General features: G+C 37.1%; 1 pseudogene across 1 annotated transcript; it reads left to right on the top strand.

Moving 5' to 3' along the window:
• The first annotated feature begins 724 nt into the window (after positions 1–724).
• LOC306654749 (homeobox protein NANOG-like) lies at positions 725–1608 on the top strand (annotated as a pseudogene). The gene has a single exon. The product of its transcript is annotated as a homeobox protein NANOG-like (transcript).
• The last annotated feature ends 14519 nt before the right edge of the window (positions 1609–16127 follow it).

Below are 16127 nucleotides of genomic sequence, written 5' to 3'. Positions count from 1 at the left end.
TAAAAGAGTAATTACTTATGACAAGGTGGTCTGACCCAGAAATGTAAGGGATGTATAATAAAGATCAAACAGGGGCTGGGCTGTGGCTCAGGGGCAGGGCACTTGCCTAGTATGTGTGAGGCACTGGGTTCGATTCTCAGCACCACATATAACTAATGAATAGAATAAAGGCACGTCAACATCTAAAAATATATTTAAAAAAATAAAGATCAAACAAAGTAATTAATTACATTAATATACTAAGAAAAGAAACAAAATATGATGATCTCAAAAGACATCACAAAGTATTTGAAAAATTCAACATTCATGACAAAAATTCTCAGCACACTAGGAGAGAACTTCTTCAACCTAATAATACTATACTTAGAACATTTACTAAAGTGGGCTACCTCCTGAGGTAGAGGCTGGCTTCTTCATATTTCTGTATCAGATCTTCATTTTTTTTTTTTTTTAAATTTGCAGTGCTGGGGATTTGAACCCAGGGCCTTGTGCTTGCAAGGCAAGCACTCTACCAACTGAGCTATATCCCCAGCCCCTTCAGGTCACCATTTTTTCTAAGGTCTTCCACCTAGACACTTAAGTCTTTTTTTTTTTTTTTTGTAAACAAATGGGATACATGTTGTTTCTCTGTGACACTCAAGTCTTAAAGCCTTATTCTATTTATTTATTTATTTATTTACTTACTTACTTACTTACTTACTTACTTACTTTCTTTCTGAGGAACATGAGTGCAGATCCAGCTTGTCCCCAAAGTTTGCCTTGCTCGGAAGCATCTGATTCTAGGAACTCTTAACAAATGCCTGTGGTTAATGGTACTGAAGAAAATTATCCATCTGCTCAAATGTCATCTGCTGAGATGCACCTCACAGAGAGTGTCTCTCCTTCTCCATCCTCCATGGACCTGCTTATGCAGGATAGCCCTGATTCTTCTACCAGTCCCAAAGTAAAATCATCGACTTCTGAAGAGGAAAGCACAGTAAAGAAGGAAGACAGTAAGATCCAGGTCAAGAAACAAAAGATGCAAACAGTGTTTCTCAGACCCAGCTATGTGTACTCAATGACAGATTTCAGAGACAAAAATATCTCAGCCTCCAGCAGATGCAAGAACTTTCTAGGATTCTGAACCTTAGCTACAAACAGGTTAAGACCTGGTTCCAAAACCAAAGAATGAAATGTAAGAGATGGCAGAAAAACAACTGGCCAAAGAATGGCAATAGTGTGACTCAGGGCTCGGTATCCATTGAATATCCAGAACTCTACTCTAATTGTAACCAGCGGTACCAAGTTAACTCATCTGGAAACCTTCCTCCATGGAACAATCAGACCTGGGACGACCCAACTTGGAGCAACCAGACCTGGAAAAGCCAATCTTGGAGCAACCACTCCTGGAACACGCAGACCTGGTACACCCAATCCTAGAACAATTCATTCTATAACTATGGAGAGGAATCTCTGCAGCCCTATATGCAGTTCCAACAAAATTTTCCTGCCAGTGATTTGGAGGCCACCTTGGCAATCACTGGTGAAAGCCATATGTATTTTAGTGCTCCACAAACCATGGATTTATTCCTAAATTACTCTCTTAATAGGCAGTCTGAAGATGTGTAAGGATGGGCACATTATTCATTTTCAGTCTGGGCAGTGGCTCAATTCCTTCCTTGTAGGATTTTGTTTTCTTTTCTTTCCTTTTCTTTTTTTTTTTTTTTTTTTTTTTTTAAGCTTTGGAGCTGTGTACTTTTCTGCTTGATATCCTGGTTCTCATTGAGACTGTGGTGTCACTTTGAGGATCTGCAGTATGATTAGAGATTGAACAAAGATGTGTTTTTGTGTGTATGAGGGTGCTGGGGATCAAACACTCCACCACTGAGCAACATCCCAGCCCCCAGTGAGGTTTTAATAGCCTTGCTTGCTACAGACAAGATGTCTCTGGCTATAGATAAGAAGAACTATTATAGTTTGGATATCTTTAGGATGTAGAATCTTCACCTTAAGAATAGGAAGTAAGGACTGGGGGTGTGGCTCAATGGCAGAGCACTTGCCTAGCCTTGTGTGAGGCTCTGGGTTCGATCCTCAACACCACATTAAAAATAAATAAATAAATAAAGTTCCATTGACCACTTTAAAAAAAGAAAAAAAGAATAGGAAGTAAAAAGTACAAAGAAGTATATGAAGGATTAGTTCCATTTTCCATGATTGGGAGGTTTTGCTTATTAAAATATTAGTTGTTGCTGGGCATGGTGGTGCACGCCTATAATCCCAGCAGCTCAGGAAGCTGAAGCAGAAGGGTGGAGAGTTCAAAGCCAGTCTTAGCAACTTATCAAGTCCCTAAGAAATTCAGTGAGACCATGTCTCTAAATAAAATAAAGACTGGGGATGTGGCTCAGTGTTTTAGTGCCCCTGGGTTCATCCCCCAGTACCCGCCGCTCCCACAAGAGACAGTTGTTGACGGGGAGGGTGAAAGATTAAGCTGCATAATGTGCTTCACTGATTTCCTTCACCTGTTTGGACTTTGATTTTATTATAGCACCTAATTTGCTTGTTAATATTTGTAGAAAAATATTTAAAATATTTTATACTTGGTTGTATTCTGATAAATCAGTATCAGTTTGGCTAATTTAAGTACAAATGAATAAAAGATCTACTTTAAAAAATATTATACTTAATGGCAAATGAAAAATGCTAAATTCATGTATAATAAGCTTGGCGCAGTGGTGCACACCTGTAATCCCAGTGGTTCAGTGGGCTAAGGCAAGAGGATCTCGAGCTCCAAACCAGCCTCAGCAAAAGCAAGGCACTAAGCAACTCAGTGAGTTCCTGTCTCTAAATAAAATACAAAATAGGGCTGGGAATGTGGCTCAGTGTTCAAGTGCCCCTGAATTCAATCCCTGATACAAAAAAAAAAAAAAAAAAAAAAAAAAAAATTTTTTTTCAAGGATAATAATAAATCAAGGATAAAAGCATCCATATCTGCTCTCATATTTCTGTCCAACATTGAACTGGAAGTTCTACCTAGTACAAATGAAAAAAGACAGAGACAAAGAAGGAGAAAGAGGAGGAAGTAAGGAAGGAGAAGAGGAGGAGGTGGGAGGGAGAAATGAAAGAGAAAAAAAAAGACAAAGAAATGAAAGGTGAAGTAGAACTGCAATTCACAAATCACATGATTATATAGAACATCTAAGGAATGTTTAAAAAAACTCCACTAGAATTAATAAATGAGTTATGTTTATAGAATATAAGATGAACAAATTTATACAAAATAAATTATATTTCGCATACCGGCAACAATCAACATTTGAACTTTAAAGGCTAATTCTGTTTATAATAACATCAAAAACATGAGCTGGGCACTGTGGTGCACCCCTGTAATTCCAGCAATAGGAGGCTGAGGCATCAAGCTGGAGGCCAGCCTGGTCCTGTCTCAAAATAAAAAATAAAAAGGACTGGGATACTGGGCTGGGGTTGTAGCTCACTGGTAGAGTTCTTGGCTGGTACATGTCAGGCGCTGGGTTCAATCCTCAGCACCACATGAAAGAAAGAAAGAAAGGAAGGAAGGAAGGAAGGAAGGAAGGAAGGAAGGAAGGAAGGAAGGAAGGAAGGAAGGAAGGAAGGTATTGTGCTCATTTACAACATATATATATATATATATATATATATATATATATTAAAAAGAGGGGCTGGGATATAGCTCAGTAGTAGAGTGCCCCTGAGTTGAATCCCCAGTATAGGGAAAAAAATGCATGAAATACTCAGGAACTATTTTGATAAAATATATGTAATATAAATATACTGTAATATATTTTATAAAATATATGTAAATATAAATATATTTTGTGCTCTAAAAAATACAAAACATTGTTGAGAGAAATTTCATTTCATTTTTATTATTATTTTTTGTATTGAGATTAAACCCAGGGTCATTTGCCACTGAGTCACATTCTCAGTTCTATTTTATTTTTTTATTTTGAGAAAGGGTGTTGCTAAATTGATGAGGGTCTCACTAAACTGCTGAGACTGCATGGAATTTACAATCCTTCTGCCTTAGCTACCTGAGTCACTGGGATTACAGGTATGCACCACTGCACATACTTGTTGAAAGACATTTTAAAATATTGAAATACATGAATAAATAAATGTTTGTGGTCTGAAAACTCAATATTGCTAAGATGTCAATTATGCTTATATTGATCTCTAGATTTAATGCAAAACCATAGAAAATTCCAGCATATCTTGTTAAAATCAAGCTGATTCTAAAATTGGCAGTGGTATGAGGAAGGCCCTGGGTTTGATCCCCAACCCCACAAACAAATAATAATAAAATAATAAAAATGCAAACTTTTAAAAATAAATAAAACTTGTATGGAAGAGCAAAAGACCTAGATTCACCAAAGTAATGATAAAAGATGAATACAAAAAGCTGGGTGCTATGGCGTATGCCTGTAATCCCAGCAACTCAGGAGGCTGAGGCAGGAGGATAGTGAGTTCAAAGCCAGCCTCAGCAAGTTAGTGAGGCCCTAAGCAACTCAAGAGACATTGTCTCAAATAAAATATTAAAAAAGACTAGGGATGTGGCTTGGTGGTTAAAAGCCCCCGGGTTCAATACCTGGTACCAAAAAAAAAAAAAAAAAAAAAAAAAAAATCAATACAGGTGCCATGACCTCTTCTCTAGACTTGTAAAGCTATTAGTAATCAGTATAGTGTGGAAATGTGGAAATTATGTAAAAACAGACATGTAAACTAATGGAACTTAATAGAGAGTATAGAAATAATCCAACAAATATATGGCCATTTTTTTCTATAAGTACCAAGAGAACTCAAGGGGAAAGGTAGTTTTGTGATACATTGTGCTGAAACAATTAGACATCCATGGGTCCAGTAGATATGATAATTTTTTTTTTTTTTTTTTTGGTATTGGGGATTGAATCTAGGGCATTTAACCACTGAGCCACATCCCCAGCCCCCCACCCTGCTTTTTTATTTTTATTTTTTATTTAGAGACAGGGTCTCGCTGAGTTGCTTAGGACCTCGCTAGGTTGCTGAGGCTGGCTTTGAATTCACAATCTTCCTGCCTCAGCCTCCTGAGCTGTTGAGATTACAGGCGTGAGCTACCAGGCCTGGCAGATATAGTAATCTTAAAACACATAATTTTATTTGTTATATTATTCTGTTTTATATCTAATTCAGCAAACTCATTTCATCAATCCTTTCCTATTGGACTATAAATTTCTTTTCAAATGCTCTTTGAGGGGCTGGGGCTATAGCTCAGTGGTAGAGCCCTTGCCAGGCATGTGTGAGGCACTGTGTTCATTCCTTAGCACCGTATAAAATTAAATAAAATAATTATTTTAAAAAATGCTGTTTGGGACTAGAGTTGTACCTCAGTGGTAGAGCATTTGCCCAGCATGTGTGAAGCACTGGGTTCAATTCTCAGCACCACATAAATATAAATAAACAAAATAAAGGTATTGTGTCCATCTACAAACTAACAAAAAAAATTTATTTTAAATTTTTTTAAAAAGGCTCTTTGAACCACCATTATCATCCTCTAATTCCTTTAATAATGATTTAAATAAATATTTGGCAACATCTTCCTTGGTTTTTTTTTTTTTTTTTTTTTTTGGTGGTGCTGGGGATTTGAACCCAGGGCCTTGTGCTTATGAGGCAGGCACTCTGCCAGGTAAGCTATATCCCCAGCGCTAAGCTTTTAACTTTTTGAAATACACTCTTTGTTACCTCTTAGTAAAAATTTTCATTAATAGCTATAAATTAATCCCTCTTTTTCATGATCTTCACAAAAAGTGATGATGTCTATAAAGAACTAAAATTTAATAGCTTTTTATTTGCAGATCATTTATATAATAGCATTGAAGTAAAGGTTATTGGTGTAGCCAAAAATTGAGAATTATATACCTATATATAGTTTCTAACTTCTTAAAATAATTATTAAGAGTTTTGTTGTTGTTGTTGTTGTTGTTGTTGTTTTGTACTGGGGACTGAACCTAGGAGTATTCAACCACATCCCCAGTCCTTTTTATTTTTTTATTTTGAGCAGGGTCTTGCTAAATTGCTGAGGCTGGACTGGAACTTGGAATCCTCCTGCCTCAGCTTCCCAAGTTGTTTGGAAATACAGACAGGTACTGAGCCCCATCCAGGTGACTTTTTGTGGGGGGCGGGTACAACTTTTCATTTCTATGGTTGTACACAATGTAAATTCATACCATTCATGTAATCATACATATACATAGGGTACTACTGTTTCATTCCACTATCTTTCCATCCCCTATCCCCTCCTACCCCATTTTCCTCTACACCATCCAAAGTTCCTTCATTCTTCTCTCACTCTGCCTCCCCACCCCCCCACGTTATATATTGTCATCCACTTATCGGAGAAAACATTTGGTCTTTGGTTTTTTGGGCTTGGCCTATTTCACTTAACATGACAGGTAATTCTTAATGTGCAACTAAGAACAGAAAATCCTAAGACTCCTAAACCTTAAATCAAAGAGCATCAAATTATCTTTCTCTTAGCATGAAAATTTTACCTTAAAATGAAATTCTTAGGTGATATAGGGATAAATTCTTCAAGATGCCTATTAAAATGCATCAAACAGATTACTTTATCATATTTTTTAGCTTTTACCTTGTAAAACACAGAAAACAGCCCCTAAGGAATGGCTGCAGGATAAATATGTTTGGATGAATTTGAAGGAGAAACTGATTTTTACATAGTAATTATAGTACTTTGGACTAGGAAGGAACCTCAGAGATCATTTTATCTGTAGAAAGGAGTTGGCAAATTACACATCACCTGTTTTTATATGATCCACAAATTAAGAATAGTTTTGATATTTTTAAAGGTTGGAAGAATTGCTGTTAATCACTATTATTGAACACTAAATAGTTTTAGAAACTAGTTTTTGCTGAAGATCTAGTAGTGTTTCTCAATTCATCCTAAAATTATATGGTAAAACAGTCTAGTAAAAATATGATATTTATACTGCTATTGCTTAATATACTTCCCACGCTGTCAAAAGCTAAAACAAGAAGCAACACCCCCGTTCCCATGAAGTTGGTAGAGGAGGTATTATCTGAGCCCAGACTTCTTTTACATCAGCATTTTTCAGACTTCAATGCAAATAAGTACAAAGCAAATTTTGATATTTCAAAATCCATTGAACAGTTCAAGAGCTTCCAACTAAACTTCAACTGGAAGCAATTAGGCTGCAATGTAATATATCAAGAGAAGAACTAGGGCTGGGAATGTAGGAGAGAACTTGCTTGGCGGGCATGAAGATTTGCGTCCAATCCCTAGCAACACTAGTTTAAAAAAAAAACAACTTGTCAGTATTTTATAAATGTCTTCCAACTGCTAGATCTCCTACATGAAAATTATGTGTTTATAGACAAAAATCAGTATTTAGAAGTAACTATCTTTGTTAAGCCTTTATAGATAAAATACATAAAATATTATTACTGGTCAGTAGATTTTGGTAATGAGAACAAAACTTTGAACCCCCAGCTAAGTGAAAACATTATCCCCTCCAAAATAATTATACTTTTCTCATTAGTAGACCTGTATTCCAAAAATCTTACGCTGAATTATTACATATGTCCATTAAAACTTGTGTAAAGCTGGGTATGGTGGAGCATGCCTATAATCCCAGTGGCTAGGGAGGCTGAGCAGAAAAATTGTCAAATTCAAGACAAGCCTGGAAAACTTAGCAAGACCTGTCTCAAAATAAATAAATAAATAAATAAGGTGGGGGTGGGTCAGGATATAGCTCAGTGGTAAAGTGGTTCAATCCATAGTACTGAAAAAAAAAAAAGTTCAAACAAAAACCTGTACACTAATGTCCTTAGTACTATCATTCATAATAGCCGAAAAGTCAACTGAAAAGTCTATCTCCTGATGAACTGATAAACCAAATATGGCATACAGGGGCCATGCTTGGGAGTTTAGTGGTTAGAGCATGTACTTAGCATGTTCTAGGCCCTCGTTTCAATCGCTAGCACTGAGAAAAAAGAAAAGAAAAGCAAAAAAAGAAAAAGAAAAAATTTCAGCATATTCATTCAACCATGAAAAGGAACAAAGTGGGTTGGAGATACAGCTTAGTGGTGGAGTGCTTACTTAACATGCCCAAGGTCCTGGGCTGAACTCCAAGTGCTGCAAGAATAAAAAAAAAAAAAAAAAAGAACAAGGTCCTGATATAGGCCACAATATAGAAGACATAATATTGAAAATAGTATGCTAAATGAAAAACCAGACACAAAGTCTACATATTTTATAATTCCCTTTATATGAATAAATGTAACCAGTATAGGCAAACCCATATTGTATTGTCTGTTTTCTGTTGCTATAACTGAAAACTTCAGACTCGTAATTGATAAAGAAATTCAATCTCTTACAGTTTTGGAGGTTGAGAAATCCAGGAGCATGTCACCAGCCCCTGCTCAGCTCCTGCTCACTCTGGTGAGTTTCTTGCTGCATCTAACATAATGGAGAGCCTCACATGGCTAGCCAGAGCAAGCCAGAGAGATCTCACATTCAAAACAGCCACTCCAGTGATGATAACCCATGAATCCATCAGTCCTGAGTAGATTAATTCATTCATGAGTGTAGGACCTTCATGAACTGATGACCTTCCAAATGCCCTACCTTTCAATGTCATCAACAAATATGACTTTGGTGATTAAGTTTCCAGCACATGAAATTAAGGGGACATATTCAAACCATAGCACATAGAGACAGGAAGCTGCTTTGTGGTTGCCAGTACTATGGGACTGGATAATAGGGAGTGATGCTTAATGTTTATAGAGTTTCTATTTGGGCTGAGGAAAATGTTCTGAAGTTAAATAGCAATGATGGTTGTACAACATAGTGACTGTACTAAATGCCATTGAATTATATACTTTAAAATACTTAAAATGGTGAATTTTGCTGTGCAAATTTTACTAAAAAGAGAAAGGAAAAGAAAAACCAAGGGAGACACTAATGAGTATAGTTTGGGTGATACTGGGTTTTAAATGCCCATGGTAGGGCTGGGGGTGTAGCTCAGTGATAGAGCTCTTCCCTAGCATGCATGAGGCCCTGGGTTCCATTCTCAGTACCAGAAAAAAAAAAAAAAAAAAAGTGCCAAGGAACATCCTAGTGGACATGATCAGTTGGTACCTGGGCAGAAGAAAGAAATTGGAGTTCCTTCTAGGCCAAACTATGAGCATATTTAAAGAGGTTTGAGACACTGAGAAGTTTTTAAAGACAAAAACAAGGATTACATAAAGTATTTTGAAACAATAATCCTTGGTTACGGTGATTAATAATGAGACTAGTATCAGTCTGAGTTTGAACAGACAATTGCTGGGTAGATATCCTTGTAAAAGTACTTTTTTGTATAAGGCTGTAGTGGCTTCTACAATCTGTGGTTCTGGTAGAGTCTTTGTGATAACTACTACCAGGAAATCATGTGTAAGAATCCTTTCCTCAGAAACTTCTGGCTTTATTTATTTTCTGTTAGGATTGACATAAGCAACTCCATTTTAATTCTAGAACTCTCACAATTCTCTCATAAACTAAATTAAATGTCATTGTCTGCAATTTTTTAAAGCTTAAACTATGTATAGGAATATAACTGGTATATAATTTGAAAAACTAGTGTTAGTCTAATTTAGAAATTTGTATGCCTTCCACCTTGTAGGTATCAGCCATAGAGAATTATAGGCACATATATAGAAGGAAGTATGTATAAAGATGGTGATTGTAGAATTGTCCATATGTGGACGAAGTGGAAATGAATGTCTATAACTAAGGGAATGATTAAATAAATGGTTCAGTGGGTGATGAATACCTTCTCAGTATTCACTTTCTTCTTCCTCTTTTGTTAATGGAATTCTAATTTTGTACAAATATCCACCTTTCCTTAGTACAAACCTTGAATTTCAGAGAAAGCTGAACCTTAGCTTATTCACAGATCAAGGAATAGGTCTGTTTGTCTAAGGGTAATTTGGATCTATCTTGCCAATGATTTTTGCAGGAAAGAGTATGAAGCTCAATTTAGCATGTGACTCAATTCAGGTTTCAGGGGCTTCTTTCTTAATCTTCTGGGAGAGTTCTGAAATCAACTCAGCTTCTTTCCTGAATTAAAAGCATATAGGAGGGACTGGAGTTGTGACTCTGTGGTAGAGTGCTTGCCTAGCATGTATGAGGCACTGGGTTCAATTCTCAGCACTACATATAAATAAATAAATGTCCTTTGACAACTAAAAACAAACAAAACAAAAAAACCAAAGAATACTGGAAAAAGTTAGAAAATATTAATAATTTAAAAATAAGTTTATTTGGGTAGAAGAGCATCACAATGGGAATACAAGCTATGAGCATATTCAAGAAGGTTGAAGCAAGGGGAAGTTTTCAAAGGCAAATGAGGAGGATAATGCCAGCTATTCTGAAACAATAACCTTTGTTCACAAATAACAAGGATGGCACCAGTCTGAGGATGAATAGACAGTTGCTGGACAGATGTCCTTGCAGAAGTTTTTTGTTTCGTTTTGTTTTTTGTTTTTTGAATAAGGTTAGGTTCTTGCAGTCTTTTGTAAATAGTTCATGCTATCAGGCATACCTGCATGAGATCCTTCCTTCAGAGTCTCCTAGTTTTATTTATTTACACATGTGACTCCATTTCGATTCTGGCAATTATCACTCCCTTGTATGTTTCTGACAAAGTGGTTGTTCCAATACATCTGTCCACCAGCAATGCCTAAGTGTTCCTGTTATTCTCCACCTTTTACTATCAGACTTCTAAATTTTTACCAATGAATTTTCTTACCACATATTGCATGCTCTATGCTTCCACCATGGTAGGAGCATTTCTATGGATATTTTTCATATTCAGTTCATCGATTGTGTTTCTTCTTTGAAATATGATAGTTGTCTTTGTCCTCCATTGGATTATAAGTTGTATCAATTTCAAGCAGTTTTAAAATATTCTATTGACTGATCTCCTGTGAGTTGCATGGACACATCTTATGCAGCTTCTCAGTTTTTCTCAGCCTCTCTTATCTTCTGAATCCTTGACCAATGATCCCAATCCATTTACCACCACTAATTCTTTAGGACCTGTGGCAACTTCTGCCTGTTGCTACTCCTTTCGGATGCCAGGTGGTGTAAGATCTGACATCACCAATGCGTGTGAAAACGGGCCAAATGAGACAGCCCAGAAGTTTGCCACAGGGTACATTTTATCAAACAGGAAATTGGACATGTGTAAGAAATAATAGCTGAATTCCTTTCCTTTTTCATCTCCAGTGTGAATATTTGTGACTGCTCAGACATTCTCCACCCTCTAACGGGTACATGTGCTGAGAGAACAACAGTTAGTTGTGAAGCAAGAGCTAGATAATGCATTACCTTGCATTTACTTCCAGTTCCCAGTTCTCTGTCTTGTTTTACTTTTCATTTATTCTTGATGACCTAGCATTGCACCTCCCAATAAAGCATTAACCTTAAAACCTTGCCTCAAACTACTCTTTGTTGTTGATGTTGTTGTTTTGTTTTATGGTTCAAGTACAAGTTCTGGTGACACCTTTGATTTGGGCCTCTGTCAAGAGTGGCACATGATGGGAGTGCATTTTGGAGGGAGTGCTCCCATTTCCAGCAGAACATGAGAGAGAGGAAGAGACTGGTGTCTCACAGTTCCTTTTGAAGCCATGCGATCAAAGACTTAAGGACATTCCATCAGGCTTCCTCTCTTGAAGATCCACAGCAACACTGTTCTAGTCAGCCTTTTTGCCACTTATTTCTTGTTTTCTTTACGCTGACTTTAGTGTACTTTAATGTAGTTGAGTTTATCGATATTTTCTTTTTAGATTATACTTATGCTCTCTTGTTTAAGGAATCCTTTCTGGGGCTGGGGATATAGCTCAGTTCTAGGATACTTGCCTAGCATGCATTAGGCCCTGGGTTCAATCCCCACAATGAGGAAAAAAAATTTTTTTTCCCCTATCATGTGTTCATAAAGATATTCTAAAAGTTTTATCATTTGACATTTAAGAATATGATCATTTCAACATTTGCTTTAAAATTCTGTAAAATTCAACATCTACTGATGACTCAGAATTCCACTAGCCGGGCTGGGGTCATAGCTCAGTGGTACAGCACTTGCCTAGCATGTGTGAGGCACTGTGTTCGATTCTTAGCACCACATATAAATAAAATAATGGTTCATTGACAAGTAAAAAAATAATAATAATTTAAAAAGATTGGGGATGAAGCTCAGTGGTAGAGTGGCCCTGGGTTCAATCCCTATTACCATAAATAAAATAAAATAAAATTAAATTAAATTAAAGTTCCAGTAGCCAACTTGGAATAAAAGGGAATGTTCTTTATCTAATCATCATTTGTTGAATATCTCCTTATTTTCTAATGATCTGCCATTTGCCACCTTTGTCATATATCAATTTTTCACACATTTATAGGATTTTTTTGAGGGGGACAGTTCTACAGTCTATCACTGTGTCTGGTCCTATACAATTCCCACATTGGCATCATCACAATGGCTTTAAAATAAGTCTTGAGAGAAGATCATGCTAAGTGAAATAAGCAAATCCCAAATAACCAAAGGCCAAATGTTTTCTCTGATAAGTGGATGCTGATCCATAGTGGAAGGTAGCGAAGATTGAAGGAACTTTGGTTTGTACAGAGGGAGATGAGGGGAGGGGGTGGGGGGTGGGGATGGGAAGGGCCGTAGATTGAGACAGATATTGTTACCCTATATACATGTATGAAAAAAAATTTTTTAAAATTTATCACTGTCAAAAAAAGTTAATGAAGGGGCTAGGGAGATAGCTCAGTCAGTAGAGTGCTTGCCTTGTAAGCACGAGGCCCTGGGTTCGATCCCCAGCACCGCCCCCCCAAAAAAAAGAAAGAAAAAAGTTAATGAAAAAGATAAATGAATGTTTAAAAAATAAAATAAGTCTTGATAAAGGGTTAGGTGTATACTTGGATAACATTAACTTCAGTCAAAATTTCAGTGGTTGAATACCATAAAAGCTCATTTCTCTCTCAAATTTTTTCTTTCTTGTATTTTTCTTATTTGTTTTCTGTTAGTTTGAAAATCATACAATTTAATTGGTGTTATTTTATCTATTTTTTTGGGTACCAGGGATTGAGCTCAGGGGTACTCAGCCACTGAGCCACATCCCCAGGCCTATTTTGTATTTTATTTAGAGACAGGATCTCATTGAGTTGCTTAGCACCTCACTTTTGCTGAGGCTGGCTTTGAACTTTTGATCCTCCTGCCTCAGCCTCTCCAGCTGCTTGGATTACAGGCATGTGCCACCATGTCCCACTCTAATTGGTGTTATTTTAGAGAGTGTTCTTGAAATTATACTTCTGAGAATTTTATAATCAGCCTAATAGTACTTTCTATGTCAGTGATCTGTCTTTTCCCTGTTTGCTTTCAAAATCTCTGTCACTGATATCTGTCATTTCACTACAAAGTGCCTGGGTGTGGATTTCTTTTTATTCATTCTACTTCATAATAGTTAGACTTCTTTTATCTGCACATTTATGCTTTTCATGTTCTCGGAAAAATTATTTCTTTAAGTACTGCCTTTTTCTTTTTCTTTCTTTCTTTCTTTCTTTTTTCTTTTTTAGTTGTAGGTGGACACAGTATCTTTACTTATTTTTTTATGTGATGCTGTGGACCAAACCCAGTGCCTCACACGTTCGAGGCAAATGCTGTACCACTGAACTACAGCCCCAGCCCTGCCTTTTGCCTTTTTTCTCTAACTAGAGGACTATGAGAACTTATTTCTCTTTTCCATGTTTTCTATCTCTTTCATATTTCCTACTTTCTTATTTCATTTTACTGAAGTCTGGGTGATTTATTTGTACTTATCTTCACTATTTCTTTCTCCAGCTATGCTGTATAAACATCATATGAGTTTCAGATTTTTCATTGTTTTTCATTTGTGAAGGTATATTTGCTTCATTATTTTATTGGTCTTTACTCTTTGTTTTTTGTATGTTTGGTTGGTTCTCGAGATTGAACCCAGGGGTGATCAACCACTGAGTCACATTCCCAGACCTTTTTATTTTTTATTTTGAGATAGGGTCTTGCTAAATTGCTCAGGCTGGCTTTGAACTTGTAACACTCCTGTTTCAGCCTCCCAAGCCTCTGGGATTACAGGTGTGCACTCCCCCACCGGGTGGTCTTTACTATTTTTTTTTTTTTTAATTTTTAGTTGTTGATGGATCTTTATTTTATTCATTTATTTAAACATGGTGCTGCGAATCAAATCCAGTGCCTAACACATGCTAGGCAAGTGCTTCACCACTGAGCCACAACCCCAGCCCCTTTTTGTATTTTATTTAGAGATAGGACCTCACTGAGTTTTTTAGGGCCTTGCTAAATTGCTGAGCTTGGCTTTGAACTTGTGATCCTTCTGCCTCAACCTCCTGAGTCACTGGGATTACAAGCGTGCAACACAGCTGCAGCACCACACTATCTTTTAAGAACAAGTAACACACGAATTAATGTACAATGTTTCTAACAACACAAAGGAATACAGAGTAACCTGAGAGGACCTCTGTGTTTATACTTGTGGTGTACAAAAGGCAGGTTTTTTTTTTTTTTTTTTTTTCTCTCCCTTTTGATTAGAGATTGAACCTAGGGGCACTTTACCACTGAGCTATATCCTCAGTCCTTTCTTTCTTTCTTTTAAAATTTAAGACAGGGTCTCAGTAAATTGCTTGAGACTGGCCTCCAATTTGCAATTCTCCTGCTTCGGCCTTCCTAGTTCAGAAGTGGGGATTACCGGCATTCTCCACCACACCTTGCAAGGCACAAACTTTCATTTACAAAATGTAAAAAGCATTTAATTAGCAGTGTACTGAACAAAGTACTTTCACACACATTAGTTAATTTAATCCTTGCAAAAGTCCTTGGGAGAAAATATTAACCTTTGTAAGGAGAAATAAATAGGAACTTAAATTTTACAGAGAGCAGTATTGTCAGACTCTCCCTTTTTTTGCACTCCCATCGCATTATGTTCTGTTGGTATGATGTGGTCATACTTTCACTCACCAATAATTTAATACGCATTTGCTCAATACCAGGCACTCGTTTCGGGCACTGGGGTTGCAGAAATGAATGAAACATCCTTAAGTTTGTATTCTAGTAGGATAGGAGCAGGCTGGCCATAATCTACGAAAAATACACGGTGTTGTAGATGGTGATAGGTGCTATCGATCAAAATTAAGTAGGGAAGGCAAAAAGGGAGCGCCCGCAGGAATGTTTCAATTTTCCGTAGGGTGGTCAGCGTCTGTTATCTATTCCACTTCGACTGCAATTCTTCCCGGATAGGTACAAATCTCCCCTGCCCTTGACCTTCATACTCCAGCACCCCTCACAGCCTAGGCACTCAGGGAGCATACTTTCAAATGAACTGTAAGCCTCCTGAGAAGCAAGAAAACAGGAAACAAAGGCCTCTAAGTAGACATCGCTTAAGAAACCATAAACTGAATCATCTAATAATTTGCGATTAGTTTTATTCATTTTCATTAAGTTTTTAGCATGTTTATGTCACAAAATGAAAGCTGTATTAAATATTCTTACAGGCTTTTTGGTGTATTTGAAACATCTTCTAGTTACCTCTTTGATCTTACTATCGTTAAGTTTCAGTGCGCGTGGTCACTTAAAAAAAAAGCCTTTGCCAGTTATTTCTCGATAGGAAGAGTAGGTGTTTTTTAGGGAAAAATTAGCACTCGAGGTTTCTACTGAGGTTCTAGGTCGGGATCACTTAGAAATGCATCGAACTTTAGTGAATCAGAGAGCCAGGTTCCAAATCCCGGAAAACACACCAGGAAAAGTGAGAAATCCTCTAAATAGCCTCGTGCGGTGCCCAGCAGGAACCTTGACCTCAAGATGGCGTCGCGTAGTCATAAGATTCAGTCAGCTCCAATCAAAAATGGCAGGGTGGGTCCTAATTTTCGGCTTGAGCCTTTCTAGTCCCCACTAGGCGGTCCTTTTCTATGGTTGTTCGGCTCTGCGTGGTGAGCCAGAGCCAACAGGGGAGACTATCTACATACGCTCTTCTCTATGGTTTCCCTACTCCACGCCCCCCCGGTCGCAGTG

This window comes from Sciurus vulgaris (genome assembly GCF_902686455.1).
Source record: "Sciurus vulgaris genome assembly, chromosome: 2".
Taxonomy (NCBI): domain Eukaryota; kingdom Metazoa; phylum Chordata; class Mammalia; order Rodentia; family Sciuridae; genus Sciurus; species Sciurus vulgaris.
Note: the sequence above shows the minus strand (reverse complement) of the source record. Positions and strands in the feature narration are given on the sequence as shown.